At 39.1% G+C, this 27,361-nt stretch overlaps 1 protein-coding gene across 16 annotated transcripts in view; it reads right to left on the bottom strand.

Annotated features, from left to right (window-relative positions):
- The window catches only part of PAM (peptidylglycine alpha-amidating monooxygenase), a 286,118-nt gene extending 259,438 nt beyond the window's left edge, over positions 1-26,680 (bottom strand). For 8 of the 16 annotated variants that reach the window (XM_033408469.2, XM_049707362.1, XM_033408467.2 and 5 more), the window contains exon 1: positions 26,494-26,679. The gene's annotated coding sequence lies outside the window, so the exon portion shown is untranslated. Of the gene's footprint in view, positions 1-26,493 lie in introns of all 16 variants that reach the window. The other 8 variants (XM_033408481.2, XM_033408480.2, XM_033408477.2 and 5 more) reach the window with 5 other exon arrangements.
- Between the last annotated feature and the right edge of the window lie 681 nt (positions 26,681-27,361).

Below are 27,361 nucleotides of genomic sequence, written 5' to 3' on the forward strand. Positions count from 1 at the left end.
AAATTGTTTCCAATATTAATAAGAGCTTACATTTACAAATTACTAACTAAATGCTAACCACTTTTCAAAGTACTTTTACAGGTATTTACTCATTCAATGCTTACAAAAAACCCTGTAACATGGGTAATATCAAGTTAGCCATTTTGTAGATGAGGAAACCAAAGCACATGGAGTTTAAGTAACGTGTCCCAAGTCAGACCTCCTCTAAGTGAATGGAACTCAGCTGGCTCCAGAACCAACAGGCTTAATCATGACACAAAAACTCCCTCCTTTAACAGTTGCAGTGAGAGATTTATTCTTGTTTTTTCCATTTCAATTCTTTCTCTGAAAATGAATGTTTGGTGTACACTTGACACAAGAATGTAAAGTAAGTTTATAAAATGTAACTTTTCTTTTATTATAATTTTGCTAACGTATTCTACAGATTCTATTAATTACTACAAATAACTTCATATAAATGATCCAAATATAAGAGATTATAGACTTTGAAATTCATCACCTTTGGCTCAATCTGAAATGAAGTGGACATGTTTAAAAATAAATTATTTAGTGCATATATAACCATTAGAATGAATGGTTTTAACATGTAAATACCATAGTGAGAATTCCCAATGCCATACCCCCATCTCCATTTGCTTTCAAAGTTCTAGAACCAAATTTTCAACTAGGCAAGACATCTCCTGAATGCTTTAGGGCACCTCATGTTCAATACTTTTATCACTTCCCCAAGCTTACACTTTCTAAAGATATTCCTGCCTTATTTAATAACATGGCTTAATCCACTCAGAAAGAAACGTATACTTTCTTTGACCAAGTTCTCTCCTTCAACCTCAATGCAATCATTCAATCACAAAATTCCACCAATTCTGTCTCTGAAATATCTCCTGATCTATCACCTCCCTTCATTCCTCTATTCACTGCTCTGGTTCTTAGCCCCATCTTCCCACACCCACGATCCTATAAAGATAGCAGCTTCTAACAGGTTGCCTTATCCTCTGGTTTGTTCCTTAAGTTCCCCACATATCTAGCAGAATTATCTTTTAAAACACAATTTTTTAGAAGCTTTTAACAGTTTCCAGTTGTTTATCACAAAGGTTCCAAACTTTAAAGTATGTTAGGGCTTGTTAAAACAAACACAGATTGCTGGGGGGATATCTCCAACTTTCCAATTCAACAGGACTGGGAGGGGGCCCAAGAATCGGCATTTCCTACAAGTTCCTAAGTGGTGCTAATGCTACTGAGCCAGAGAACACACTTTAGCTTCTCAACTGATGTTGTGCATTAAAATTACATGGGGAAGTTGTATAAAATGCCCTGCCACACCCCAAACCAATTATCAATACATACAGGCACAGGTTTGGTTTTTTCTTTTCAATCCTCCAGGTAATTCTGGTTTGCAGACAGTATTATATACTCGAAATTTGCTAAGAGGGTAGGTAAGTGTTCTAACCACACATGAAAAATGGTAACCAAATGTGGTGACGGATATGCTAATTAACTTGACTGTGGTAATGATTTCACAACGTATACATACAGGAAAACATCAAGTTATAGACCTTAAACATACAATTTTTATTTGTCAATTATACCTCAATAAAGCTGAAATAAAGCCAAATTTAACCAGGTGTCTTCTATTTTCATTTTCTAAATCTGGCAGGCCTACCCACATTTTCAATTCAAACTGGGCCCTACAAAATGTGTAACCAATCCTGATCATGACAACAGATTTAAATATTCATTTCATAAGGCAAATGGATGAACTGAGTAATAAATGTCATCGGCTAAGATTATACTCAATGAAAAACTTTCTTGCTTTTTATTTGAGCATCATCCTTCCCTGCCCTCACACCCCCCACACAAACACACCCTGATGTACAACTTTCCTGCCAAGTCTCCATCTGCGAGGTGTAAAAATGGTACTGCCAACTAGGAAATAAAAACTTGGAAATGGAGACCCATTAGAGTTTCAGATACAACCAAACAATATGATGAGAATAACAGAAAGAAAGAAAACTTAAAAAAGAAACATTTTTCACAAGAGCACAATTTCTTAAAAATAAGAGTTAAGTGGAAAAAAGAAGCCAATGTGTTGCCTGTGCCAATATCACCAGTAAAATATAAAATTAGAGACAGAGAGCAAGCGCTGGGAATACAGAACTTAATTGATTCTGCCTTTTCTCCTACCTGAAATTTAAAAACCTAATATTGACTTTGGAAATATTTCTAAACCCTGTGATGCTATTTTCATTTTTAAATATTATGTGTGAAAGGTTTGCATCCACTTCTCAATAAATATAGATGTTTTTCCTTCAAGTGTCTTGCTAAAATAAGGGCTGGATTTTTTTTCTTTCTTCTTTATAGCTTTCAATCATATATATTATTTGGGTCTACTTCAAACTCATTGTGCAATAAAGGATTTCAAAATCTTCTCTCCTTCCTCAGGGGGAATAAAGAACGGTAAAACAAACAAGGAAAATGACTTTATATAATATCCTTTCATTTCAGATCCTGGTTCCTTGCTACGAACTTCATGCCAGAGGTTCTGCTTTACTGTGCTTCAGATATGGACAAGATGAAAGAAGCTCTTATATCCATAAGAAGCAAGTTCACCTTTGGTATAAATGTTGGAGAACAGTGAAGAATGATTTAATCTTTGAAGAAAATATAATGTGCTCTGAAAGTGTTCAGGTTTGAAATTCTCCAAATGTTTAGCTCTTAAGAATGTCAATTTCACAAGCAAGCTATAACAGCAATCTGTCCTTTATCAGTTCAATGCTTAAGGCTTAAAGCAAGTATACTAGAGCAGACTAGGTAGCAGACAAGAGCATGGACATGGGCAACAGACTGCATGGCTTCAGAGCCCAGCTCAGCCACTTATGAACTCTATGACCTTAAGCAAGTTTCTTAGACTCTTGGTACCTCGTCCACATAAGGTGGATGATAATAACAGCTTCTATTTAATACAGTTGTTGTAAGCATTAAAAGGTACAGTTCGTAGAACAGTGCCTAGTCACCAAAGCACCACAAAAGTATTGTTATTACATTAGTATTAAAAACATTTCTGGGTTCAATCTATGAATGCAAGACCCACTATATAATAGCTACCCATCTCACTTATTTTTCCTGGCATACATAATGGAGACCAAGATTTTAAAGAAAACCGTTATTTTGTCTTTTATTTCCTATCAAGAGTCGGTGCTTGCAGAAAGCTAAAACTATTTTACAAATACCTGGTTGAGAGGCTTCGTAACGTACGGGGGGGTGCCCAAGACATGGATTAAAGTCCTGGTTCACAGTTAAGCTGTGACTGTACTTTAGCATTTACTGCTTTTCTCATCTGTAAAATGAGAAGGGACCCATTGAATTTCTAATATTTCTTGCACACCTAGAATTCTGATTTTGTAACCTTTAACATTAATGTCAAACTTGTCAAAAAGGAATTTGGTGAACTCCTACTTTATAAGTATAAAAGGGCCTTCCCGGGGCAGTTTTTCTTGAAATTTTCATTCCCTATGCTCTCATATTACAAAATTTACCATCCTATGCTGTACATACTTCCCACCCCTCCAAAGCCAGACAGTAAAATAATTCCAATGTTAAACGGCCAGAAAAACAAGAATGAAGAATTAGCAAAAGTGTCCATTACTAGCAGAGTCTGGCAGAAAAATTAATAATACCTATTAGTGTGGTATGCAATGTTTTTATGCATATTAATGAATATTACAGTATCCTAAATTCACATTTTTGGAGCTGGTAAAGACCTCAGAGTGGTGTTTCTCAATCTGGGCAAGTTTACCCCCCAGGAGACATGTGGTAATGTCTGAAGTCATTTTTGGCTATCACAACTAGGTGAGTGCACTGGCACCAAATGAGTAGAAGCCAGAGATGCTGCTAAACATCCTCCACTGCAAAGGACAGACCCCACAACAAAGAATTCCCTAATTCAAAATGTTTAAAGTGCTGATGTTGAGAATGAAGCACTGTACCACATTCTACTCAACTTTCAAACATCCCATGAGCCACACAGATGATAAACTTGTTTATGATTACCTAAGCCTAGAATCTAATTCCATTTTGCATACAAACACAGAGAATTTTTTGCACGGTTTTAAAACTTCTATGTTTAGAAATGAAATTGTGTAAATCAAGAGAAGATGGTTATTTTGTTTGATTTGGAACTTCTCCAAGAGTTGTTCATCATTCTGGAAAAACAACCAACACCACCACCATTCGCAGTATTTGAGTGGCCAATGCGACAAAAATCAATCGGCATTCGTAGCCTTCACATACACTGTTATTCTACGTATAGGCACAAGCTTCTGAATAATTCATTATGTCTTCCCATGTAATCATAACTAAACATTTACATATTAGAACACATATTTTATTGTAAAGTACTTGATTTGTATTGCTCTTTTATGTTAGTTAGAGATTTTATATATAAATATTTTTTAACTATGCATGTAGGCAGGTTATATTATATATGAATTTCATTTCATGGTAGTAAAGAGGGTACCACAAAACATATGCTATAAAGAAGAGGCAATGGATCCAATAGAGTTGGGAATCTTTGCTTTACAGATTACTTCATTCAATTCCTTCACTTTATGTTAGTCAAGCTGGAGGCCCAGAGAGGAGCCCAGGGTCTTCTGATGGCAGGTTCAGGGGGTTTCCACAACAGGTCATTCTCTTCTATCCTGATCTTAGATCCATGCTGTCAATACATCTGAGTTCTAGGGACTGCTCCATTCAAGTTCACACAAAATATTCCCTCCAAACACACAAACCTGACCTGTACAGCATCAATACATAAAATATTACCATGGGAACCATGACAAGGGCAAACTGAGGAAACTGTCATCGCCAACCCATAGGAAAGCTAAGCTTCATTCATTGGGTTGTTTGTCTATGCCATTTCCCATGTAAAAACAAAATGAAGAAAAATGAGAATGGCTCATTTCAGAGGTTTCTAATTTGGCAAGATTAAATTACCACAGGTCTAGAACTTCCTCTGGAACAAAATGCCACAGACCAGGCTTTTGAAGGAAACAAAAACAACAATCTACTTGAGCAGTCCCATAACTCACTGTATCCATTCATATGGGGTCCGGTTTTCACTGCACTCTAAATGCCTGGGAGACCAAATGTCTGTTTTGATTACTCTGACTCCTTAATATGATTTTTGGTAATATAACAATCTCCTTCCTGAAACCTTAATTTTCCCTCTTGTTTACTTGTGATGCAAACATTAATTGAGTGTTTCTTGTTTAAAACACTGTACAGAATGCTCTAGGGAATTATAAAGTAGAGGACAAACTGTCTGCCTTTGACAACGTTACCACCTAAAAAAGGAGACAATAAATATAAACATATAAACACAAGTAGAGGGTAAAATCAAGGAGATGTCAGAAGAGCAATATGCAAGTATTAAAGGGGAAGACAAATCAAATCTTAAAAAACAACAAAAAAACCCATGTGGGAAGCTGAGTAGCTGAAAGGCAATCCTCTCAAGTCTTCTTTTTAATTTTCTGTGATACAGGTTCTCTCCTTTGAACTTGTTCTATCTAGTGGGGGGTCCAAGAGCTACTCCTGGATACTTCATCACATCTTCTTGTGTAATTGTAACTAAGCATTTACATAATGAAATATTATTTTGTTATAAACTCCTTGATTTGTATTGCCCTTCTATATTACAGTGGGGTATATATATATATGTTTAAATATATATATATTTATATTTATATTAAATATTATGTATATGTATATATATTTAAGCAGATACCCAGTCTGCTTACCCCAAGATGGCATGATGCCGTTCAAATGTTAAGTCACAATTAACACAGTTCTGCCTGCAGAATAAATGACTGCAGGTCTTTCAAGGTCAGATAAAAATGTGGCAGATGACCTTGCATTTACAGCACCACAGAAGAAATAAACAGAACCATCCCATATTAATCTCTAATCTAGTAAAACAGCTTTTCTCCTTCTCTTTTATTTTCATCTCTAAAAATGGAGAAAGATAACTTCAATGACCTCTATTTTGTAGGGGAAATAAGAGGTTAAACCAACATCCTCTCCATTTCTCAGAGAAAATTAAAGAGACCTCCACATGGTAAACAGGGCCCTGGGAATGAACAGCAACACCCTTGTTCCTCACATATTCAAATATAAATCTCTTACCTCTCAGCTGAAAAGCTATCTTCCTAACGTGCATTTTACCCACAGATTTCTTCTGGGAAGAAAAAGCTAAATTTGGGCTAATTTTTAAATTCGCTAGTAGAATCAAATTTCTCACCCTTACTCACACACTTAAGTCAGTATTTTCAGAAACCCTCACTTAAAGACTTGATTTTTGTCCAACTAACGTTTTATTCATTCAACTAAAATTTACAGAACATTTGCTATGTTCCAGGCACTGTTTTAAAAATCCGAGCCCAATGAAGCTTCGATTCTAGTAGGAACAAGCAATAAAGGGAAAAATTTTTAAGTAAATTATATAATATGTTAGACAATAACAAGTTCTATGGGGGGAAAATGAGAGCAGGGTAAAGGGATCAAGAATTAGAGGTGAAGGTTTACTAATTTAAATAGAGTAGTCAAGGTAGGTCTCTGAAAAAGTAACTTGAACAGTCTCCAATTTATACAAAATTCCCTTTCTCTCTAGATTAATAAGTCAATTAACATGTTGCTTCATTTTTTCCATTTTCATATTACTATTTTTATTGTTACATTTCGATTTTGAAAAAGATCCATTTCAATTAGGTTGATGCTCCACGTAAAGAAAAAGACTTTACAATATAAGCAACCCTTCGCGCTCCCCCCACAAAATTTTCTACATACCCACAAAAACAAAATAGAAAATATGAGGGAGGAAGAGGGAAACAGTGCCCATACACAAAATTTTTTAAATAAACAAACAAACAAAGCAAACGAACAAATATAACCCTCATAAGAAATGTGTGGGATACAAAGAAAAACAGCAAAATTTTTGCTGAGAACTATAAATGCAGTTATGCACCAAGGGGAAATATATATTGTTACCCAGTATGAGAAGACTAGATACTGTAAAAATGTTATTTCTCCCAAAAATTATTGCTAAGTTTAACGCAGCTCCATTAAAAATATCAAGGTAGGGGCTTCCCTGGTGGCGCAGTGGTTGGGAGTCCGCCTGCCGATGCAGGGGACACGGGTTCGTGCCCCGGTCCGGGAAGATCCCCCATGCCGCGGAGCGGCTGGGCCCGTGAGCCATGGCCGCTGAGCCTGCGCGTCCGGAGCCTGTGCTCCGCAACGGGAGAGGCCACAGCAGTGAGAGGCCCGCGTACCGCAAAAAAAAAAAAAAAAAAAAAAAAAAATCAAGGTAGACTAGAACAATACAAATGTAGCTCAACTGTGGTTCTTAAACATGGACACATATAAGACTCCATCACGGAGTTTTCTCGGAATACACATGCCTGTGTCCCACCTTAGACTTACCTGTAATTTGCAAAGATTACGTATATTTTGCCAAAGCTTCCCAGATAATTCTGATACACAACACTAGTTAAGAATAAATGATCAGGAATACTAAATGTAAGGAAAGTTAACTAAAAGAAAAAGGATAGGAAGTATAACTTACCAGTCATTACAACCCATGTTCAAGCTACAAAAATAAGATCAATGCAGTAGTTGAAGAATAGACAGATACATCAATGCAGAAGAATAAACTTATAAACTTTCCAGGAAGGCTCTATATTCACATATGATAAAAGTCACAGACCAATGGGGAAGAAACAGGCTGTTGTCTAAATTGTTTTAAGAAAAGTGGGGAGGGGATCAAACTTCAATTATACCTCCCACTACAAAGACCTGTGCACACACACACAGACTCACACAACCAGGTGTATGAAAAACTAAGTGGGATGGAGGGTCAAAGATACAGGCCTTAAAGAAATGACTGAAAAAGAAAAAAATAAGAAAATTAGGTCATTTTTACCAGATCACTTAAAAGGAAGGAAAAGGGGCAACAGACAAGGGCCCACAAATTAGATTAGAATACAAATGGTGAGTAAACAGATGAGAGATTACAAAACAGTAAGCAGAGTATGATTCTATTCTATATTATCAACTCACCGATTTGTAAGGATATATACTCATATGTTAACAGTAATTGACTCTGATTTTTTTCCCTCTTAGTTTATGTTCAGTTTCTTAATGTCATGCAATGAATTTGTATCACATTTTAATTTTTTTAATGGTAATTTTTTCAAAGCTATTTAATTTGTTCACTAATTTTTTTTTCATATAATGGCAATTTTGGCACATAATACGGGAAGCTTAAACTCTTCACGAGTTTTTAAGTGTTTTGTTCATCTTAAAAAGTGTTTTCTGCTAATTATTGCTTTGCTATTTCTTATTAATTTTCAGCCTGCTGAAAATTCCTGCTCTAACAGATAATAATTTTTTTAAGCTGGAATAACTAAATGTCCAACCACAACAGTAAGTTATGACAACTGAGTATTCAATGAAAAGGACATATTGGGGCAAACCAAATTTCTACAATAGAGGATAACTGAGTTTCACACAGAGGGAACCTGGTAAATAGCTGTTCAATAAATGAGCCAGACGAGGACTGTTGACCAGCTTAAGAGTCCTACCATAAGAGATTAGCAGGAACAACCTGAAAGTCCAACAACAGAATTCTTGCAGCATTTTTTTCCTACAAAATGTATGCATGCTCTTTAAGATAAATCCAAAGCTACAAAACAGAAAGGACATTTACCATCTGATCAGATTACAGACTAGATTTAAAACATTTCTATTTGACCCAGAATTAGCAAGATATTTTTAAAAAGGAAAAAGTGTTTGCAAGAAGTTCTAAGTGACATTATGTTAAGTGAAATAAGCCAGTTACCAAAAGACAAATACCGTCTGATTCCATTTATATGAGGTATCTAAAGTAGTCAAATTCATATAAACATAAAGTAGAATAGTAGTTACCAGGGGCAATGGGAGGAGGAAGTGGGAAGTTGTTGTCTACTGGGTAAGAATTTCAGTTTCGCAAGATTAAAAAGTTTGGGAGATCTGTTGTATAATCACTACTGAACTATACACTTAAAAAAGGTTAAGATGGTAAGCTTTGTGACGTGTTTTTTTACTACAACTAAAAGTAGATACAAATTCTTAAAGTAAAATAAAATGCTTCATATTACACCAAATTACCAATACTAAAGACCAGAGCATGGTGTCTTATTAACAGCCTTGTTTTAAATTTTTTTTTCAGGCCAAATTCCATTCAACTAAATTATTTAGAGTCTCATAAAAGTGGCATTTAAATCAGCAGGGAATAAATAATTATTCAATTAATGATGCTGAACTGACTTGTAAAATCTATGTAAAATATATACATTTAGAAATTTATAACTTACATAAAATTTAATTTCAGAATTAAAGATGTGAAATTATAAAATGTGAAATAAAATGACTAGACTAAAAATATAGGTAAAGAATATCTAAACTTTGATTGAGAATATTTTTATAAAAATAAAAATGAAAATAAATGTATTGAATTGAACTTACCTTCAATAACTGAAATAACTGAAATAATTACCTTCAATAACTGAAATACATAAAAATGAAAGATTTTATCTTTTAAAAAAAAAAAAACTCAAAAAACCCACCACTACAAAACCAGAAGGCAAAAAGCAGAAAAAAAATAATCTGCAAAATATCTGGCAATGGGTTGATAACCTTAATATACAAATATTGTGTCAATATATAAAGAACAAATAATAGATATAAATGTAGAATTCACAAAAGAACAAATAAAAAATTTTTAAATGGCCAATGAGCACATGAAAAACTCTATAACCTCAACAGTAATTATAGAAATAATAAGAGCAAAAGCTACAGACTACTTCTCTGTGTTACACATTATACATCCAGTCTTTCATTTCATCTCCCGCAAATGTTCGAGGTACAAAGAAAAAATTTCCCCTATTTTCCAGTTGAGAAAACTGAGTCAAAAATAGGTCACATTCCAGTCTCACTTCAGAGTTACTGTGTTAATCACCACACCAAAACGCCTCCATAAACAAAAGGGAAAAAAAGATCCCCTCTCTATCAAACGGCATCTAGGGCAGGCCTCCATAAAAGGTTCTCAAGTCAAATGCCCTGCTGTTGTTTTTATTCAGCCTTCAAGCTAAGAATGAATGGTTTTCACATTTTTCAATTGTTGGGAAAAAATTAAAAGAAGAATAATATTTTGTGACACATGAAAATTGTATGAAGTTTAAATTTCAACGTCCATAAATAAAGTTTTATGTATTGTCTATGGCTGCTTTCGTGCTGTAATAACAGGGCTAAGTAGTTGCTACAGAGACTGTATGTGGCCTGCAAAGCCTAAAATATTTACCCTACTGGCACTTTATAGGAAATGTTGTCTGATTCCTGATGTGGGATGTGGTAAAGTGGGCTCTCTTCTATATGCTGACTGTAAATGGCAATCAAATACAATACAAAGCAAGAACTTCATAGCTTCATACTTGTTAACCCAGCAGTTTTAGTTTATCACAAAGAAATGTAAAATTCACAGAAATTTTAATGTAAAACATATTGTTGCAGCAAGATGAACCCAGGAAGTCTGATTCTACACCCTAAGCTCAGGGCCAAGACCAGGGTGAAGTCTACACTTAAACACTGACACCAAAGGGAATAAAACAGCTTTTCATGTTTTATCAAGTAACACCCATTAAAACTGGTATTCCTGAAGTTCTATTACTCTGAACTATCAAACTACACCTTAAAATGATTACTACCAAGTTATGTAACATATTTATTTTAAAAGACTTTTTTTTTTAAGGTTTTTGTTTGTTTGTTTTTTGCGGTACGTAGGCGTCTCACTGTTGTGGCCTCTCCGGTTGCGGAGCACAGGCTCTGGACACGCAGGCTCAGCGGCCACGGCTCACGGGCCCAGCCTCTCCGCGGCATGTGGGCTCTTCCCGGACCGGGGCACGAACCCATGTCCCCTGCATCGGCAGGCGGACTCCCAACCACTGCACCACCAGGGAAGCCCAAGACTTTTTTTTAGGTTGAACCATATGCAACTACAGATAATCAAAGGTTTATAATACATTAATATCATGAAATCAAAAGGCAGATGCAGATTAAACAAAATCCATCCTGAGAATGGATGAGCCCAAAATTGAGGTTACTTTCAGCAAAACGACATATCTGTCACATAAATTAATGTAACTACTTGAATTTTTATTGGTTGTATAGTTTTGTTGGCATTTAATTTGTAAATTTGCATTATTTTATAACGACTTAAGTGCTATAAACTGACGTTTATTCTGCATTGGAATGTATTTATGTAACATTATGACAAACATGATTAAGTCAAACTGGAAGTAAGGGAGGATGTTTTCCTTGGAAAAGGAACTACATATTTCCAAATTTGAGGACACTGTGTGTATCTCGTGAACTTCATAAGCATCCTAGCACATAATTTTCAGAAAAAATAAATCAATCTATTTCTGCTCTATCTTATAAACTTGGTGTTGATGGGCAACGGCAGAGCACAACCATCAGGATGAGGGGGATGGCAACAAAGACCATTTTCACAAGCCTTCACATTCAAAACAAAGCGCTTCACCTCTGTGCCTCAGTTTTCTCTTCTGTAAAACAGGGATAACGGTTTACACTGCAGGGTTATAGAAAGCAACAGAGGTACTCTAGGTAAAGTACATAACGTATAATAATAAATATACCTAATATTTACTGAGCAGTTAACCAAGTAGCAGGCATTTTGTATGCATTTTTTATGCATATAACATTTTATACACATCACCTCAAAGAATAATTAGAACCACCACACTCCATGAAAATCCCTTGTTTTAAAGAAGATAAAGCCAAGGCACTGAGACAGTCAGTCATTTGCCCAAGGTCACATAGCTAGTAAGAGGCAGAGCCAAGACTTGCCCGTAATGTCTAACACTAGGAAGCTGGTTTCCTTCTCCTCCATACAAAACTACCTCAATAAATGGAAGCAATTATTATGATATTGCTGTCCATAGTTTACCAGAATGAGAACACATCAACATTTCTTCTTTTAAACCCAGCCACAGACCTTCTAGTGCACTGCAGCCTCTGAGGGGTACCTGAGCCACTCAGGTCATAAAACTTTCCGGAATGTTATTTTCCAATTGGTGTTAGGCTTCTCTCTATAAAATCTGGGGCATACAGTGTAACTTTCTTTTTGAAAGGCTTCAAAATTCTAGCTGACAGCAGTATAAACATCAATTTCCTCTTCTCAGGATGCTAAAGGGTCCCTCCCCCAGTCTTTCCTCCCTTTGTGTTCCTTAGTTGAAAACTCTAGACTAAGCCACTAGGCGTAAGTACACAGTGCTCGTGGGAAGGAGCCAGAAACATCACCAGCAAGTATGCTGTATAGATGAAAAACTGCTTGGTTAACATTACACAGTGGTGAGACTAAACCCCACAAAGGCTATGCTTTAAAAGATAAAACTGTTTTCTTCTTAACTTCTATGTTTCTCCTGCTTAGAATGGAGCAAAAATGACAAAGATTTTCAATTTCATTCCCAACTGGCAAATGGATTTATTAAATGAGTATTATAATAGAATGATAATTTTTAGAAATGGGCAAAATAGTTATTAGGTGATATAGCTCCCAACCACCCTCAAACCTTACACCCTGGAATCAAGCATACACTGTACTGAAAAATAAAGGTTTTAAATTGCTACAGGGCCTAACTTTTATGAAGAAAATCTAAAATAGCCACCAGCAATTTATAACTCCCGAAAAGTTTACCCAAAGCCCTGTAGCTTTTTTTCCACCTGCATAGCCGCAACCTTTAAATGGGTGCACTGTACAAAATACTTTATTACATGGACCTGCTAAAATATTAGGTTTAAAAACAAATGGAAACCCCTTTAAGAACCAATGCAAGTGTTAGTGCATCAGTGGGAAAAAAACATGAGAGAGACACTACTAATGCCATTTTTCAGAGAGAGCATTTGGGAAAATTATTAACTACTATTAAAATGTAGTTAGGTATGAATCAGAGTGGACAATATTAATAGCAGTAAATGATACAAATAAACATATTTATAAAACAGAAATAGACTCAGAGACATAGAAAACAAACTTATGGTTACCAAAGCAGAAACAGGGGGAGGGACAGATTAGAAGTTTGGAATTAACAGATACATACTACTATATATAAAATAAACAACAAGGACCAACTGAATAGCACCGGGAACTGTACTCAGTATCTTGTAATAACCTTTAATGGAAAAGAATCTGAAAAAGAATATAACACTTTGCTACACACCTGAAACTAACACAACACTGTAAATCAACTATACTTCAATAAAAAAAAAATTAATAGCAGTCATTGCCATCACAGCAGTCGTAATAGGGATGGGGAAAAGCAGTAGACTGAGTGCTTGCTATGTGCCAGACTCCATTCTAAGTGAATTAAATGATCATCTCATTTATTCCCAGGTGACACAGACCCCTAAGGCAGAGTCTGTGGATTCAAATCCTTGCCCCACTACTTAATACCCATGTGACCTTGGGCAAATTACTTTACCTCATTTTCCCTATTTGTAAATGGAGATAACAGAAGTTACCTCACAGGGATGCTGTAAGAATCATATATGTTAAAAATATGTGACACGCTTAGAACAGTGCCTAGCCCATAATAAATACCATAAGGGCCAGTTTACTATTATTATTATTTGGTTTCAGAGATGAAGAAACTGAGGCATACAGAGGGTAAGTCACTTCTCCAAAGTCACACAGCTGGTAAATGTCAGACCTGGGGTTTGACCCAAGGCTGTCTGACTCTCAAGTCCATACACTTAACCACTTCAAAAAAGTCCCTGTAGTTTTCAAGTATATATATTTTTTTATATTCGTATCTCAGGAAAATGTGTAGGGAATTCACCAAATAGGGTAAATGGTATCACTGAGGTTATGACTGTCCTGGAACCTAGTAGCTAAGCACCCGCAGGGTCCAACACTTCCACCGGATGCTGACATTACACAAAACACCAGATGGTCCCAGGTGTGGTCTGAAGTTCATGTTTTAGGGAGAAAGAACATACATATAAATATTTTAACTTGGAACAACAATGGAAGATTGCAAAACCAAAAACAGCAAAAAGAACATTTAAAATGGTCAGAAACAAGGTCTTTCCAGACTCCAGGAATAAATACACTTTTAAAATGTCCTGCCCTAACCGTCCCCCCACCTCACTGCCTCGCCCTTCAGCCCACGAAATTTTCTATCTGATACACTCTCTCTTTAACACATTTCTTGGTTGTTATTATCACTTCAGTAACTATTGTGACCTTCTGGTATTTATGTTTTGGAGGGAAAATATTTGTCAAAAAACTTTACTTAAGAACAAGGAAGAATCAAACTTTGCAGATGATGATGATTAAGTAGCAATAAATTTAATCTCCTGTCCATTATTTTATCCTTTTCATTTAACTCTTTCACTCTTTTATAGTTTCAGAAAGAAGGTATCCTGTTAGATTTGGAAGAGTAAGATCAAAATATGTTTTTCTCCAGGTAATACCTACTTGATAAGACACCAAGAAGAAATTTATTTCTATAATAACACTGAAACCTGGAATTCATTGTCTTTGACTTTAAATTTTTTTTTCACAAAAAAACTATAAGCAGAAATAACAATTTATGGCTGTTTTTTCCTGTAGTGAAAATCTCAATGCAGCAATAACAATGAAGTAAATTAATGGAAGTGCAACAATTAGAAACCTTCTCTATCACGTAGTTTTTTGGAATATGGGAGCTGTGCTCTTCCGGTTGACAAAAAATAGCCACTTTTTAGGTAAAAGTCAAGTATTCAATTTCTATTCACTGAGTCTGAATGACTTCCTACAATAAGCTTCTCAGATGTGATCTATGTGCCAGACTGTTAGGAAACAAAAAATGGCTAAACTTTTAAATTGGTCAGCCAGGTACACAGGAAAATACCACCACACCAGCTTCAGGTGCCTTCCTCAATGTCCCTAAAGCAAAGGCTGTCCTAAATGACAATAAGAGAGCATATGAAGATTAACACAGGTTCACCAAATAAAATGTAACATCCTAATGTCAAATCTGATAAAACTCTACTAGGGATACACTTAGGTATTCGCCAACATCAACTGGTAACAATGTATCAAACTCTCCCCTGCACTATCAAAAAATAACAACAGTAACAACAACAAAAAAAAACTGATGAGAAAAAAATACATCAGTGAGATTTTTAAGTCTAAGAGAGGAATGAGTTTTATCAACAAGGCTGGGGCACCGGATAGGAGAAGAACAACAGACCTTTCTGGGCATTTAGCAGAGAAGGGTCAGTTTGTCATAGGACCACATGTGGCCTTCCAGAAAGTCAAAGAGAAGCATACTGGGCCAAAAAAAAAAAAAAAAAAAATCAATTGAAGCAATAAAATTTTTCACACAAAAAAGTTCACATAAAGATTATATGAATAAGCACATGCACTGCATATTTTTTCCATTCATATCAGTACAAGAACTGAATGTACTATTACAATTTGGAAGAAAAGTTACTGTGTTCTTTTGTTCCTCCTCTTGGCTGGCCCTCTATGCTCTAATTTAAACCAATTTGAAATTAACAGGACTTGCAGAACTCTGAAATAGTATTTATGAATGTTCAGATTTCACACATATTTTTTACCAAGTATTTCATTTATTTTGCCCTACATCATACAGGAAACTAGCTCTTCCATACCTAATTCATCTCTGTGAGTCATTCTAGTAATACAGAGCTAATTCACCAAGTTTGTGACTTCCCTTTCTTGTATGTATATTGAATCATGTTCATATGGGTTGAATTCTGTTCTGTAAAAAGATTAGGTAAAGTCTTAATTTCTAGTACTTGTGAATGTGACCTTATTTGGAAATAGGGTCTATGGAGATGATCAAGTTAAGATTAGGTCACAAGGGTGGCCTACAATCCAATGACTGTGCCCTTATCAAAACAGGAAACATGGACACAGTGACAGAGAAGAAAGGCAATGTGAAGACACAGGGTGAGTTCCATTTACAAGCCAAGGAATGCCTGGAGCTACCAGAAGCCAAGAGAGAGCAAGAAAACAGATTCTCCCTCACAGCCCTCAGAAGGCACCAGCCCTGCCAATATGTTGATTCAGAGCCTCCAGAGCGATGAGACAATAAACTTCTGTTGTTTAAGCCACCTAGTTTGTGGCACTTTCTTACAGCAGCCCTAGGAGACTAATACACGTGCCATGGATTGAGTTGTCCCCAGCTTGCAGAATGTGGATGGAAGCTCGAGACACCTCACAGAACTCCTGCAGCACACATAATTCCATGCTGGTGGGAACTGGTGTGAAAAACCTGCAATTTAGATGAGGATATGAAATATGCCCATCAAAAATATTAAAAAATGTCTTGCATCTATTTAAAACACATTTTCCGTGTTTTACTTCATTTGCTCCTTACAACCACACTGGGGAAGAAACAGGGGAGTGGACAGGGAAACTGAACCTCTGTCAGGTGAATGCTCTGGCCAATGTCACATATACACATAGCAGAGCTGGTAGTAGTGCCAATTTTTTTCTAGGAAGAAAGAATATGATCATAAATAACTTAATTTGGAACAATGGTGGCACTTTTAAGCAGTGCATTTTCAAGTGACACAAGGAAGAAAGAAAAAAATGACATCACACAGACTGAGTAGGCTGAGGGGCTCAGTGATCCAGGTAAGGTGGAATAAATCAAAAGAAACTAGTAGAAAAGGTAACACTTCACTTGTGAACCTGGTCTTGAAGGAAGAGATGGAAACAGACTAATAGGAAGGAAAGAGGCATCATGGTGAATAAATGTAACACCAAGGAGAAAAACAATAAATTATGTGGAAGGTCTAAACAAACACAGGAGGACGGCCTTCAACTGCCTAATTGAGAAGTCCAGAGAGGGTTGTAATGGGAAGTGGGCTTAAAGCAGGAGAGGAGCTCTCCCACTGAGCTGACTGAAGAGTCATCATTGACAGGACGGACATGCAAATATCACCACCAGGTTTTTAGCAAGGTGTGAAAAGGAAGCTGTTCCAATAGCAGTGTTAAAAACAGGTTAGGGGCCAAGCAACCTGGGATTGTGTGGCTTATGACTGAAGAGAATATAATGAGCCTATTAAGATGTTTTAAGTTTCAAGTATTGGCAAGGCATCCTCGACATCTGTCTTTCTTCCCTCCTCCCATATTTCTATACATATTGACCTCCTTGGTATTCTTGGAAGGTGAGGGTCCCTCTTCCAGCCTCAAGCCCTTGTACTTATTGTTCCCTCTGTATGGTAGACGATTTTTTGCATGGTTAGCTCCCCCACTTCATTTGGGTCTTTGCTGAAATGCCACCTCTTCAAAAACGTTTTTCTTGACCACCCTATATGAGGACTCTCCTGTCATTCTCCATTCCCTTGTACAGCTTCATTTTTCTTTATAGGACTTATTATTATCTGAAATTATATTTATTTTTTATTTCCTATTAGCTGTCATTCCTATTAATATGTAAACTCCGTTGGTACAGAGATCTTGTATATCTTGGTCATAGCTATATTCCCAGAGCTTGGCACAGAGTTTGGCATAAAGTTTAAAACTCACTAAATATTTGTTGAATGAATAAAAAATAATCCCATCTTATTCCCAAGTATAATTGATGTTATCCCCTAAAACACTTTTTAATCTATTTTCACTGCCACTTTCCAGTATACACAACAGGCTTAGTACATCCTGTCATTCTACTTGGATTAATGCAGAAGCCGCCTAACATCTCCCCACTGCCAACCTGGGCCCCTCTCCAATTCATTCCCCTACAGATGATCTTACCCACACACAAATCTCATGGGGTCACCAGCCCCTACTTAAAACACAGTCCTTAGGATAAAGAAAAAATTCTTGACTGGCCCCCGCCTAGGTGTCCAGCCTCATCTCATTCCATTCTCCCCTGAATTCTCCTCAGTTACTTGATCTCACTCTGCTCCCTTCTGTTGCAGGGCCTCTGCACAAACTTCCCTCTGCTGTGGGGAACGCCCTTCCTCCCACCCTCTCTCACATTCTCCTACTCATGCTTCTGCTATCAAGCAAGTGTCACTTCCCTGGGTTGCTGTTATACAAGCCCACAAAAGTACTGCTCTATTCAGAGCATTTATCTCTGTTTGTAACTATGTAATTGTTAATTGCTGTGCTTTTTAAAAAACTGATTAATGATTGTCTTTATCTTGGACTCTTCACTCCATGATAGCACAGACCATGAATGTTTTGCTCACTCTCAAATTTCTAGGGTCAAGAATAGTGCTTAGAATATGGCTTGGCACTGAATAAATATTTGTTGAATAAGCGAAAGAAGGTACCCTATTAGGAACCAAAAAGCTAGAAGTCAATATCAAATACACAGATATAAAAACGTTCCACAAATACTGAAGTAAAGACAAAGACAAAGATATTAGTGAAAATCTGTAATAGGATGACAAGCTGCTGTTAAAAACAGGAGAGAGGGAAAGCCTAGGGCAATGCAAACTTTGAAATGGCAGTGACTGTAGACTGGAAAAGAATAGGAACAAGACAATCTGTTTCATTAAGGAACTAGAACCAGTTCAAACTATTTGCTAAAACGACATAGTTATGATTTAGGGAATGACAGTAACTAGGTGAAAGGTTACATTTACATATCCTATTAACAACTCCTTGACTCATCAGTCTCTCTGGAAACATTTAACTGTGCAAAGAAACCATTCAAACTTTCCTTCTGGGCATTTTCCTTTATAAAAATTTTCCCCAGAGTCCTTAGTCCCCTAGAAAATGTTTTAAAGACATTTCACTGTGGTCAATTAGGCATACAGTAATAGCTAAGTGAGGCAAGGGCCATGGAGGAAATGGCTTATAATAGAAAGAACCTACTTTGCTCCTGATTAAACTCACTCATGTGCAAGTTGAGAAATGTACACCCTAAAAAGTTCTCAGCACCACAGGAAATCACGGGTTAATGGACAAGGCCTAATTTGTGACCCTCAGTGTTACTGTTTTAATCACCTAACACTTCTAAATTCTCTGGGGAAAAGAGCTTATCAGTTTATTTTTATTTCCTTATTTCAGGCCTATTTTAAAATAAAATGTAATAACGACGCGCATGAAAAGCAATCTGTCATTTCCTTTCATTTGAACCCATAAGTGACTCATGCAATAAACAGCAAGTCTGCGTTTGTTTCAACTGCACACTCCAGTTTTACTGGAGCCAGTTTTCGAAAGATGATTTACCACACCCGGTCTGAGAAGGGACAGCATGAAACTGGTGAAATTCTGATCTTCAGAAATACAACTGACAATGATTATTTCTAATTTCATGCTGTCTGCATGAAGAGAAGGGAGGCACAGGAAATGCAAGCCTGAAGCACAAGTTAGGAACTGTGGCAAACCAAACAGAAAGAGAAAAATGAAAGCACAGTGAACAACTGATGTCACCACATTTAGGAAGACGAGGAGGGGAGAATGTAGGGGGGACAACCAAGCTTTTCCATCCCTACGGAAATAAGATATTTTTAATTCACAATTTAAAAAATAAGACATTTAGGGCTTCCCTGGTGGCGCAGGGTTGAGAGTCGGCTTGCCGATGCAGGGGACACAGCTTCGTGCCCCGGTCCGGGAAGATCCCACACGCCGCGGAGCGGCTAGGCCCGTGACCCATGGCCGCTGAGCCTGCGCAACGGGAGGGGCCACAACAGTGAGAGGCCCACGTACCGCAAAATAAATAAATAAATAAATAAAATTAAAAATAAGACATTTAGCAAAGTATAATAGCATTAAAACACTAAATGGAGTAAAACCTCACTGACTGAGACATTTATGTAAGGGACTCTACATTGGTACAAACCCTAATAGCACCTGACCTTGGGTCTCCCAAAAGTTACTGAAACTTGAGAAGGATTATCTGTGAAAATAAGGGTTTGTTGATGCAATTAGTATCGTTAACAAGAGGTAAACGTGGGCTTCCCTGATGGCGCAGTGGTTAAGAATCCGCCTGCCAATGCAGAGGACACAGGTTCGAGCCCTGGTCTGGGAAGATCCCACATGCCGTGGGGCAACTAAGCTCGTGCACCACAACTACTGAGCCTGTGCTCTAGAACCCGTGAGCCAGAACTACTGAGCCTGCGTGCCACAACTACTGAAGCCCACGCACCTACAGCCTGTGCTCCACAACAAGAGAAGCCACCGTAGTGAGAAGCCCACGCACCGCAACGAAGAGTAGCCCCGCTCGCCGCAACTAGAGAAAGCCCGCACACAGCAAGGAAGACCCAATGCAACCAAAGATAAATAATAAAATAAATTTTTTTAAAAAGGAGGTAAATGTATAACCCACATAAGTTTTCTTTAAACACTCTAATAAAAGCCTCCAGTTACATGCAAACAATCATCATTCTACTTCAAAATTAACATATCTCTTTATAAAAACTTTCTTCAAAACAGTTCTACAAGGTAACAGGCTTAGCAGGTTCTGGGTTATGTATGTAAGCACTTAAAAACTAATAAGTTCAATCTTTAAAATATTCTAAAACTTAGATTTTTAAAAATATGAATTAGTCTTCATATAAGTAAAATTTTACCACACTACAAATAGGTACTATTTTGAAGCAAATTTCTTCCAGCACAGGTAAATGAAATTTGTAATATCTGAAATTTCTGAAAAGGCATTTTTACCGATGGAAATAGCAGGTAGTAGTATGATTCTTCTATACGGGCCTCTGTGTTTATTGTTTAACATTTCTACCACTGTCCTTTGTTTTGCTTATGTTGTAATGACAGGACTAGCAGTCAACTGCACACTCAATGCAGGTATAAAAACTGTCCTTTGTGGCTGCAGCAGCTGTTGGCTGGGCTGACAGAAATACAGAATGACAGAAAGAACACTGTGCTTTCACTTTCCAGTACTTGTGGTCCATGCCCTCCTCAAAATGAGCTTCCCCCAACAGATAGGGAAGCAGGGATCTACTGCTTTTATTGTTTCTTGGCATCCTCCCCCATCTCTGCTGTGCCACTTCAGGTTGTGCTTTACAGTACTACTGTGTTTTGCTGGGTTTGGAGTTTGTTTTTTGGTTTTTCTTTTGACTCCAGTTCCTTCTTTTCTTGAGGCCGTCCTCTTAAACTCCCTGAGCAAGAGCCATGTGGAAATCTTGTTCCTGTCCTCCATCCTTTATGTGAGTGCAGGCAGCACAGCTGGGTTGCAGCAGGCGCTGCCTGGGTGCTTTTGGACTGGCTGTGTTGCAGAACCTCGCTGCAAATGTGCCTATCTTGTCCTTCTATGTTAAGCATGGCTAGTAGATGAAGCTGAAGACAGTGCTCAGAAGTTCAAGCTCCTTTTAGCATAGATCCCTATCTCACGGTCACACATGATTTTGAAGAATGCCATATATCTGGAGAACTTACGCTGCCACATGGCTCCAGTCTCCAAGTTGACATTGCAGATAATTCTCTACTTTTTTTTCCCCCAGCAGGTGTGAACTAAATACTGTACTAACTATTCAAACTGATATTTCCTTTGTATGAAAAAACCCCGATGAACCTAACACAAAAACAAGCATCATTTGTATGCTGTCATAATCAACAACTTCTGCCTCTACTCATCCAAGAAGACAAAAAATCTGAAGCTTTAAACCAACAACATCCAACAGAACTTTCTGCGATGATGGAAATTTCTGTGTCTGCTCTACCCACTATAGTAGCCACCTGCCACATGTGGCTATTAAGCATTTGAAATGTGGCTAGTGTGACTGAGGAAGTAACATTTTTTATCTTAATTAATTGAAACAAATCTAAACAATGTGGCTAGTGGCTAAACTGGTGGCTAGTGCTAACAAATAAGCACACCACAGCTTCATGGATGCTGGCACAAGGAATGAGATTCCTAGGTCAGAGACAGAGGATTACATTACTCACAGAAAAAGCAGTAGCAGAAGTATTAGCATAGCATACCTACACACTAAATGATCTGCATTAGAGAAGTGGACCCCTGAGCTTAGAGTACCAAATCTTTTACAATTGACAGTAAACCTACCTGACCTTTGCTCCATAGAGAAAGGCTACCTCTATCTTCCATAGCTATCTGCTATATAAAAGTCCTTGAAAAGATAGTCTGGAATGAAAACAGTCAGTACCTCTGCTCACAAGACGTGCAGAAACATGAGTGACTAATGGAGAATTATCTCCCAACAGTGGAAGTTCATACACATGTCTGAAATCTACCCATCTCTCTCCAATCTGCCTGAATACCCTGTTTCTAGACATATTTATTTCTTGCTAGGACCATTGCAATAGCTTCCTAAATGGTTATCACTATAGCCTCTTCCCAGGCATTTTCCATACAGTAGCCAGAATGTATCAATACCTTGTAAACACAAATCTAAGCATGCCACTCTTGTTTCAGTCTTTGATGTCATCCGTTGCACTTAGGATCAAGCCAACCCTCCTTGGCAAGTGCCACAAGGCCCTGAATGATGTGGCTCTGCCCCTACCTGTGGGCTCTTCCCTTACCTCTTCTTCTAAGATGCATTCCTATAGCCACACTAAACTTCTTTCATTTCCTAAAATACAGGTCATAAAGTACTGGCCCTGGGTTGAATACCAACTACGAAATACATCTGGTTTTTGGCCCACACAATAGTTTTAAAAACATTTGGGCCATTTCACATTTATGAAATATGAATTTTAACTCCTCTTAAAAAAAAATCAGGGCATCTGGCAGCACTCGGCCTGCATCCCAACCTGACAACGCTTGGCTGGAGCTGAGTATCTACTGTTCCCTTTAGACAAAGCCTGGGTTCTCCAGTTGCCACACCTCTCTCTCCAGCTCTCACTTATTTATTCTTTTACATTATCTACCTGAGTTCCATTCTAAACATCATGCTCTGTTCCCCTTGGTCTGGAACACTCTTCAGTCCTCCAACTTCTTCAGTTGCTAACTATCACTCATTCTTAGAGTATTCATGGGAAGTCTTCCCTGACCACCACCAACCCCAGTTAGGATGTGACGCACTGTATGACACCATCCCATCCTACCTTCTGTGGTTCACTGCATTACTCCACACACAAATCACATAAGATTATAAATTTCTGTTTACAAATCTATATCCCTCCCCAGACTTTTAGACCATAAGAGAGTGACTACGACCGTCTTGTATCCCACTGTATGCCACTGCCTAGGAAAAGGCCCAACATAGTAGGAGCTCAATAAACACTTGTTAAATAAATTAACAAAGCCATTGGGAATGGCTAATTCAAAATACTGAGAGTGGTGCTGTATTTATATTTTTATGCACTTATTTATTTTTAAACTTTGGACCTTTGCATTGTCATCCCCCTCCCCTCAGAAAACTGAAATAACTATTTGAGTTTCAGGTATGTACTAAGTAACAGGCAATGTGCTAAGCACTTCACATCAATTAGTTCATTTAATCCTTACAACCGTCCTTTGAGCTAAGTACTTCCTTTATTCCCACTCTGCAGATGAGGAAACTGAGAACTCGGGAGGTTAAGTAACTTACCCAGGGTTACACGACTGGTAAATGCCTGGCAGGACTCAAACCCATGCCCATCAGAACCCAAAGCCAAAATTCTTAACCATACACAATTTATAAATGTGAGATTTTTAATGTGCCCTGGATGATAAGAGACCACACAGGGTAAGGAGAAACCAGAGAACTATTTTCAGGCAATTGAAATTATAGTTCTACTCCTGCCACTAGCTGTTCAACCTTGGATAAGATGAAGGTCTTATTCTCTACATCAGTACAGTAAATTGTAGGAGATAAAATGATGGAAACTTCTCTCACGAGACTTGAGAGCACAGGACACCACTACCAACTTTATGCAGAGCCCTTCTTTTCAGCTATTTGTATGTGATTTTCACAATTAGCTTTTACTGGCTAAAGGAATTAAAGGGGAAAAGAAAGTTCTTACACACACAAGAAGCTTTCTGGCTCGATATTCATGACTATTACACCAAACCACACAGTTCCAAGCAGTGACACAATCTTTCATCTATTTCACAAATAGGAAAACAAATGTACTGAGCAATAAGGCCAAGTGTAAAGTTAACTTCATATCCCTCAGGCTGTCCCGAAACCTGCCTAGCCTCACTGTGTGAGTTGAATCCAAGCTCTCAAAGCCAAGTACTGGTGGTATGTTAAGCCTATGAAATTCTACACATACCCTGCAGATGGATGAATTCTTCCTAGAAGCAGGAGAAGAATCAGAAATGTCACCGAGTCACACCAAATTCAACCTAGTCTGGTCAATCTTTTCCATGTGGGATTCCTGCCCATTCTTTGCACCAAGCCAAACGTTTTAAAGTGGTTTTCTTAAAAAAAAAGTCTCACTAAGAATCTTGTAACTTTTTAAGCCAAATTTCCGAAATCAATCCAGGGCCCACCAGGCCATTAAGTGTTCAAGTTTCAGCTTATTCCATCTCTGTATTTTTTCTAGGCATTATGGTATAATTTCCTTTCTCAAGGAGTTGAGAAAAAATTGTATATGGACACCATAAATCGACTTACTGACTAAAGTTAGAATTGAAATTTCTATAGCTTTTAACATTTGATTGCTACTTCATACATACATGGATGCTTTTCTGAGCTTTCATTCTAAAAATACAGAATTCATTTTATTTCCAAGTATGCCTCCCATTTGATGATGTAGAAGCACTTGAAGTTTTATTTCAGAAAACACTGGCTTATCTAAACTTATTTTTTTCCAATCTATTAAGTATATTCACCAAACAGTGATCTTAAAGGGCCTTCAGTGATGTATTCTTGACATCATTTTACTTGCCATATGTAGTTGCTAGAATACATGATGTTTATATAAAAATATGAAATAAAAATATTAATCTCTAAGTTAGATTGGAAGTCCCTCTAGGGCAAGAAACATATTCTATATCTCTCTTTAAAAGCACATAGCACAATGCACTGCACAATACAGGAACTCATGAAATGCCTATTAAATCATGAATTCATGAAAGACAGGCCATAGCTATTTAACTTCAAGTCTAAAGCTGACTTTCTTAGGCCATTTACTTGTTTTCTTCATAAAGTGATAAGAGTAGTGCTAACAATGCTTCTTGTGCCTGTGATTTTAAACTGAAAATTTACAAATGATAGGGCACAAGTAATTTGAGCTAAATATCTGAACTTACTTTACTAAAATAAAAGTCTACTTCCTGAACTGTTTAAATTAAAAGCAAATTTAAATTTGCACTTAAGATGGAAAAGAGGTTTTCAAGATTGGCAAACATCTGAAGCAAGCACAGTTCTTATTTCCAAAGACTTGTGCCAATAACGATCTTCTGCTATTTTAAATCCTATGACCACAGAAATATGTAAGGTCCTAGCTTTGTACATTGATTGGGTTGGGTGGGGAAGAGACGATTTCAATTCTGAACACTAATTATCAGATCCAGAAACACGAGTTTTTACCCTAATAAAGCTACTGGCCAAATCACCTAGAGACATAATTACATCTCAGCTGAAGGACCTGGACTCTGACGATTAGAACGAACACAGGACCTGCCATCAGGCACCTTCATAAGACCAGAGACCAATGGCTCAAAATCAAGTAACACACCTAAGTGATCCCACTGGATCGTCACAACGACGCTCTGCGGCGGGCAAAGCAGACCCGCGTTTTACAGAACAGAACATAGGGTATCCAAAGGGTCGCGACCAAGGCCACACAAATAGGAATGTGACTGAGAGCAGGCTTAAATCCCTATTTTCCAAGTATCCGAGTGGTGGTTACTTTCCATCCCGCCTCTGCGATCACCCAGCGTATTATACTCCACGGCAGGAAGGACCGCCGAGCTGGGCCAGGACTCGAGAGAAGAGGAGAGGGAATTGCCAGCGCTTCCCGGCACTCGCCGATACTCAGGCACCTCGGGTCGCTGCTCGGCTCCAGCCCAGCTCTACCCTCGCGGCGGCCCCCGCTGCGACCCGAAACTAGTCTCGGGGGCGGGTCTGGGAACCGGGGAGCCTTTCTCACTGGCACGGAGAATTCTCCAAGTTGGGGGCAGAAAGGTCGAATGAACAATTTTACCCACAGCGTGAGGGCGCCAGGAGGAGTGCGAAGGTGAGGAGGACGGGAGGGTGACCCCTTTACCAACTGGCCTCGGCTATGGTGGTGCTGAGGGATGGTCAGGGAGAGGCTCGGGGAGTGCGAGGAAGGCTCAGTGCCCGAAATCCTCCCCGGCCGCGCCGCCGGATCCCCCGCGACCCCAGCAGCCTGGGAGGAAACCAACGACCGCCTCGGGCGCGGGGAAGCGGAGGGAGCTGAGACACCAGGATCTCCGTCCCCGCCCAGCATCTGCCCAACTTCCCGAGCCCCCTTCAGCGCTCCCACCCCAGCCCTTGCCCTGCCCGCCGGCCAGCAGCGGACACGGCGGCGGTGGCGGCACCAACCTGCGCGGCTGCGAGCACACTCCGAGACGGAAGCGGGAGCCTGCGGACGGCGGAGCGGCGGGCGCGGCGGGCGGAGTTAGTTGGGAGGCTCCGGCCCCCTGGGCGGGGACAGGCCGAGCACGCGGCGGCCGCGACAGAGGCAGGAGCTCCCTCCTGGTGCACGCGGGGTCCAAGCGTGTCCGCCGCTCGCCCTCAGCTCCGGGGGACAGCTCCCAGTCCCTCCCCCGGGGCGGCTCCGCGATTCCTGGCCTCCCCCGAGCCCGCCCCGTGCTCGACGCCTCCGCTCCGCCCCTGCCCCCTCGCGCTCCCGGGCCGCGGGGGTTGGGAACGAGGTCCCCGCAGAGTCAGCTCCAGGTCGCGCGCAGCGTCCCAGGCTTTCCCTGCGGGGATCGCCGTCCTGGGTGTTCGGACTCACGAGCGGGCAGGAGGTGGCCAAGAGCTGGAACTCTCGCCCTGGGAAGGGGGTCAAGGCCCGGCCTGAAAGTCTCCTTTTTCTCCGCCCGAGTCCCTAAAAGCAGCCCTGCGAGGTGGCCACGCCGGCTGCCCGGAGAGAGGCCGAGGAAAATGTCGGACTCTCCCTCCGCCCACCGCGGGGCTGGGAGGACTTTTCCCGAGAGAATCGAGGACCCCTCCCTCCTGTTCCCGCCCAGGGTTAGGGACTCCGGCAAAGAAAGTATGCAGAACCGGCAGACGGGGCACCGGGGTTGAACCTGTGGAAAAAGTGCAATTTCTTTCACATGCACACGCCTGCCGGTCGCTGGATTCAGGCCACCTCCCTCAGGTTTTCGCAGTGCTTACGTGCCCGCACCCGAGGCCTGGCGCGGGGAACCTCCTTTCCTAGCTTGGTTTCCCACCTTTGCACATCTCT

This window comes from Orcinus orca, chromosome 3 (assembly GCF_937001465.1).
Source record: "Orcinus orca chromosome 3, mOrcOrc1.1, whole genome shotgun sequence".
In the NCBI taxonomy this organism is placed as follows: Eukaryota; Metazoa; Chordata; class Mammalia; order Artiodactyla; family Delphinidae; genus Orcinus; species Orcinus orca.